The sequence below is a fragment of the Pteropus vampyrus genome, unplaced genomic scaffold (assembly GCF_000151845.1).
Source record: "Pteropus vampyrus isolate Shadow unplaced genomic scaffold, Pvam_2.0 Scaffold38, whole genome shotgun sequence".
Classification (NCBI taxonomy): domain Eukaryota; kingdom Metazoa; phylum Chordata; class Mammalia; order Chiroptera; family Pteropodidae; genus Pteropus; species Pteropus vampyrus.
In genome coordinates, this window is record NW_011888819.1 from 6,008,407 (window position 1) to 6,014,479 (window position 6,073).

Sequence of the window (6,073 nt, forward strand, 5' to 3'; positions counted from 1 at the left end):
TTTTGTCATTATTCCTATTTGAAACTATTGAGGTTCAAATTTTACATCTAAAGATTTAACTCATTTGTTCTCAAACATTTTATTCTCAGAAACATTTTATTTCTAAGAGACCAGAATAATTAAAAATTAACAAGGATCCTAAAATATTTTTTGTAAATTATATCCACCAATAGTTACTGAATTAGAAAGTAAAACTAATAATGAAAATTATTAATATTAATTAATTTAAAGATAACAATGAGAAGACTATTTCCTATAAACATGAATGACAATTTTTTTTTTCCTGAATATGGTTGCATTTACAAAATAAAATAATTGAGAGTAGTGGCATCTTGTTTACATTTTTCAACTCGATTTTATATATTGCTTATTATAAGAAAGATAAATTCTCAAAAGTCTTTTTGCATTAAATCACACATTATTGCAGCCTCTAGAAAAGTTCACTGACACTAATAAGCGAATGAGAGCATAAAAAATAAATAATACCCTAGTATTATTGTGACTATAGTTTTGACCTATTGGACCTATTGAAGGGTCTTAGGGTAATGAAGTACTAACAAGACCAAGATAGGAGAGCTATTGATTTAACTAGTCATCTATTATCTCTTTTATTCTAAACACTAGCTAATAACCACAATATAAGTGAATAATTATAAAAATAATAGTAACAGTGTTTTAAAAGTTTATATCACAGTTACCACATTATGGAAGTCTCCTTTCAGTTTAATATTAATTGTCTTACCTTTCTTAACCAGTCATCATACTGTTCTGGCTATTACCAGTTTAAGTTTGCCATCTTGCTCTGGAGGATAGAAAGAAAAAATTTCAAGTGTACTGAAAGACACACACATAAATACTTTCTGGTCTCTTTATTTTTAATTTAAAAACTGGATTAGAAAAGAATAACTGTTTGATGTTGTTGCATGCATTTGAGTACTACAGGAAAACAATGGATAGATAGATGATAAATAGATGATCGATAGATTGATTGATAGATGATAGATAGATAGATAGATAGATAGATAGATAGATAGATAGATAAGAGATTTATTGGAGAAATTGTATTATGTTGGCTGAGATGTCCCACAATCCTCTGAGACCCAGGTAGCAGGTGGTATAATTTGGTTTGAGTCCTAAGGCCTGAGAACCGGGATTGGGGCGATACTGTAACTCCCAGTCCAAGGCTGAAGGCCTAAGAACTGAAGTGTGGAATGGAGGACAGGGTGGAGTTAAACGGGTGTCCCAGTTTAAGAAGAGAGAAAGAATTCACCCTTCCTACACCTTTTCTGTTCGGTCTCTCAACCAATTTAATGATGTCCCCACATCGGTGAGGGTGGTTCTTTACTCAGTCTACTGATTTAAATGGTAATCTTTTCCTGAAACACCCTCAGACACACAGCCAGTCAAGTTGATGCATAGAATTAACCATCACGTTGGATTTTAGCATATTTATTATAGTTCCTGGTGATTTCTATTTATTTTCTAAGTCATGCTTTATAAAGTGATGCTAGTAACAATGAATATTTACTTCCATAATTGATACTTGTTTTTTGATTTCTGAAAATGAGAAGTTATTTGAGCATTCACCCTCTTTTGATAATTGTCTAAGTCTCAGATTTTTTAGTTATTACCAAAAACAGTTTTATTTTGAATGTCTAGCTTAATTCTCAGTACAAAGATGTAAGGATAATCTGGCTGTAATTGTTATTATTTTAGAGAGTAAGTCTGAACCAGAAGGAAACAAAAATGAAGTAAATTTTATTCTAATTTTCTGTTTACGTACCTGCTATTACTGTTATTGTTATTATTACTATACATAATACAAAAGAATGTAAATTTTTCTGAAGATTGTTTATACCGATTATACAGCTCTGCTAAAACAAAAATACAAAGCTAGGTCATAATATATTAAGCATATTACAGCTCACTATAATTATCACTAGGGATCTAATTTGTTCTTTAATGTATTCACTTAACTTGCATTCAAACTAATTGGTTACATACTTCTTTACTTATCCAGGAGTTTAATATATTCTGTGCCAACTATGACACTCATTTATTTTCACACATTAGTTTAAAAGCTTTTAAGAGAAATTGTGAAATCTATACCTATTATTTTAATTAGGGAATTTAAGTCCAATTCTTAATCAGCTAGTGTGCTTGATAATATTCCTTAGATCCTGATTTTGTGATAAAATGAATTGCTTTGTTTCAGTACTGAGAAACCATATGCTATTCTAAAAAATACACATATTGTACCTGTACTTGCTATTTCTTTGGTTGCACTTCAGAAGTTCAATATGTTCTTCTCATTTCAGAAGTTCATATGTTCTCATTGTATAAAGTAATTAATGAAGTAAATAAATATCTCAGAACTTGTGGGCAGGTAAAATAACACAAATATGAAAATATTGAAGGGATAACTACATAAACATTCACTAATAGAAATAATTGTTCAAGCAACCCAGACACTTGCCAAATATTTATCATAATTCATTGTGAATTAAATACTCAAAATTAAACAGAAACATGCTTATGGATATGTCTTATAGATATAATCCATAAGCTTAAAGTAAACACATTAACAAAAATAAAAATATGACTGACAGCAAATAAAAGAAAAATTAAAATCGTGAAAAATATGTTTAATAAAATAATTTCTTAAATATTGAAGTTGAAATTGCACAGTAATGTTTAAATGTGCTATAAAGAAAATTTGCATTTAAAATAATGATATAATTTAATTTTTAAAATAAGTTTTATTTATAATTAGAGAATCATTGTATTATCTCCATATTTAAAAGTATGGAAACTTATGCTCAGTTTATAATATCAAGTATGAATATTTTATTGTCTAAGATTTTGATTACTTCTGACATTGTTATCAAACATGTTCTAAGCATGTTCAATTTTGTACATCTGTTACATTTCCAAATTATAAATTGAAATGGGGAGGAAAATAAGTGATGACTGAATGAACCATATTCTTAATTAATAAAGCATATTAGAAGATAAAATAACCATGGGGCAAATTTTATATATTTTATATAAAACATTATGGTTACTGACAGCATATTTTCAACATTTATGTTGTGAAAATTAAAAGGTCTGATTCTATTTCTATAGAATATATATGCCATGGTATATGCTGTTAATCCACATATATTATATAGTGAAACATATAATATTTTTATATCTTTCTTATTTCCTACTTTCTCTAGGTGCCATCTCAGAATCTGCATGAAAATTACATAGTTGAGAGATCTCAATAAATGCCCTTATATCATTATAGTTATGTTACCGCTGGGTTGATGTGAAATCCAGTGTTGCCCCAGCCTTATGGGGGAGGAGGATGGTGATGTTGTGTGTTGTCCCTCGGTTCTTCTCCACCTACGTAGCAAAGAATTACAGGTTGGCGAGATTTAGAAACAATAAAATTTATTGAAAGTACATTTTTAGAAGGAGACAGGCCATGTTAGGGAAGGCTACAGCCTGTGGAATTTGGTATGTGAAGAGATAATATAGAAAGACCCAAGGGAGGAGTGGGTTTTCAGCAAGGAACGCTAGAACAACACAGAAATAGGAAGGTCTGCATTATATTTGGGCCATGATGGGAGGTCCTAGATGATCTGTGTGTGAGGTCACCTTGACTGACAGTTGGTTGCTATATAACACTTTGCCTACTGTGCAGGTGCTTACCCAGAATTCAGTCTGTTATAATTAGATTCATGAACTTCCAGGCATAGTCATGATGTTATGATGATGGTATAATGAGATCAGGTTAGGGTAGTACTTTCTGCACATGCATTTGTAGCTGGTTTAGCCAGCAGCTTTTATGGCCTTTGTGTTCTAGGAATTGGGATAATTTATAACCCTAAAAGAGAAGTTTTTCTGGGAGGTCCTTAAGAAGTTCTTCAAGGGAGGTTTCTATGGTTATAGAGCTGGGCCTTCACTCCTGTCACTCATGCCTGACTAACTACCTAACAGTTACAAGTTACTAAGGAAGTAATTACAAAATAGCCATGGGGATTTAGAGTATATAATAAGATATAAATTGTAGAATATTTTTTAATTAAGTAGAAAAATAAAAAAAGAAGGAAAATGCAAGAATAATTACTTATTGTGGTTACTGTGTATGTCTGAGTCTAAATAAATGTTAGCCTTGCTATATTGCTAAGGATTTTCATAATTTGGAAATTTGACATACAAATACCACACATAAGAGAAGAATGACATGGGATAAAAGTTATACAGATGGTGAGAGTCTGGGAATATTGAGGCATCTGGAAATTGAATCAATATTGCAGTTGTTAAGTAACTGAGTACTATCTGCATGGCCCATCAAGAAGGAGTACTCCTTAAACTTAACTCACAAGACAACCAAAAGGGATATTTGGCACCCCTCTCCTCAAAAGTATATAGGGTGGGATTCTCAGCCTGCCAGGAGGGCCATGTCAGGTGTTCCTCTCAGGGGATGTGTTGCAGCAATTCTTGTAGCAATACGTAAAGCCTTGGTGAGCTCTCATCTCCCCAGGAAATAGCTCAGGTATAAGGAGATAAAATACACAGTCCACAGGTGTGAAAAACACTCTGGATAAAAAGCCTCATATCTACAGGAGTCATACTCCTTTGAACCAGCTCCAGAGAGAGCCCTTTCATAGACCCCCAAGATACATGCCCAATTATGAAATCCTCCACACTCAGGGGAACCTCACAACAGAGCTTCCTAACAAGTATTTATTGTCCACTGGCTTAATCCAGCGTACAACTAAGGAATCATTTTACCATAAGCAACATTGTTTAGTAACTTAATTGACAAATAGCATCCATACCTGTTTCTCGGGAAACAAAGCTAAGGAATTGAATTGAAGTTAAAATTTTAATGCAGAAGAGAAACAATTTTGTTAATCCGTTGCCAACACCATTAAAATGTAAAAACAAATGCCTTGCTGACTTACTTAACTATTCATTATCTTGATATACAAAATGAGCTGAATAGGAAGGTTATTAACAAATAGCACAGGGTAGTCATGATCTGAGACTTATGTGACAAACATTTTATGTAGGCTTTCTTAGAATCAAGCAGTAGATATAGTCCACCTTGATTCTATGGTGACATAGGATGTTATGTGGTCAGTTAAATATATGTTAGACTGGATTCATATACTGTTGCCCTAAGAAGCTCAATCAACAAAAGAGTTATCATCATTGACATGAAAACCAAAAGAAGAGAGAATTTGAAGATGAAAAGATATGCTCACTGCAGAGCATCTGCTTATAATTCAAATAAATTTTGGAAACCTGGAATTTGTTAGTGACCTTAGAGAAAACTACTTCAGTGGCATATTGCAAGCATAATGGGATTGCAATGGATTGAGATGTGACTGAGAACTGAGGTAGTGAATATTATGACTAATAATGTATGAAGGTGATAATCTGAGCCATTAAAAAATTTGATGGGAAGAATATTGGTTAAAACAAAGTTAAAAAAAAGAACAAACCACTAAGAAGGAATAATTGTACCTAAAATTTATAGATTATTATAAATCCCCAGTTCCAAAAATAGCTATAGGGAATTGTATAGGTGTTGAGCAAAGAGCACAGATTTAATAGAAAATTAATGCTTTGTGGTTAGAAAATTTCACTTACTATTTAACTCTCTTATAAATAAAAGCCTAGGAGAAATAAATTTTATTTTTGGTTATCAGCAATAGTAAAAAAGTTAGAGATTATCAATATTTGAATTTCTCAGGAAATACAAAAATAATGAGTGTGAAAAAATATATACAGTATAAAGAATGGAAAACCATCAAATAAATATTTATGCATGCAAATATGTATACATATGCATAAACACATATGCATATGTATGTATAAATATGCAATCATAATGAAAAAATGTAATTAATCATACATACATTTTATTACTTCATCTAAATAAAACTGTTAACATCAATTTAAATACATTCACCTAGGCTGTAAAAATCACCCAACTTTACAAATTTTATTTATATCTAGTATAATAGTTATTGTTTAGTGTTAGATTCTTATTACACACATACTTCTCTCAAAT